This window comes from Penaeus monodon, chromosome 20 (assembly GCF_015228065.2).
Source record: "Penaeus monodon isolate SGIC_2016 chromosome 20, NSTDA_Pmon_1, whole genome shotgun sequence".
In the NCBI taxonomy this organism is placed as follows: Eukaryota; Metazoa; Arthropoda; class Malacostraca; order Decapoda; family Penaeidae; genus Penaeus; species Penaeus monodon.
This window is the reverse complement of record NC_051405.1, coordinates 19,457,264-19,457,555: the sequence shown is the minus strand read 5'-3', so window position 1 is coordinate 19,457,555 and position 292 is coordinate 19,457,264. Positions and strand designations below refer to the sequence as shown.

At 34.2% G+C, this 292-nt stretch overlaps 1 pseudogene; it reads right to left on the bottom strand.

Moving 5' to 3' along the window:
• The window catches only part of LOC119585940, a 25,970-nt pseudogene that overhangs the window by 1,629 nt on the left and 24,049 nt on the right, over window positions 1-292 (bottom strand).

Here is a 292-nt window from a genome sequence, read left to right as displayed (position 1 = left end):
TTTAAAGTTCGGGTAGTGCTTAAAACGATTGGGTAAAACCCAACTCCCTCCCGGCAGTGTTCTATACCAAAAAATGCCTTATTTAAAATCTTTTCTTTAAAAAGTAAGATTTCACACAGCCGGGTTCATGTATATTTTCCTCCCTCTCATATCGAGGATAGGGATACCTTTCACAGAATTTTACAATTATGTATATTTTATTTAAACGAGTTTGTTTAAACATGATAGTATGCGCATAGTTTTACACGTGGTCCGTTGGGAGTATTAACATTAATAGTCTGCGTTATTTTTT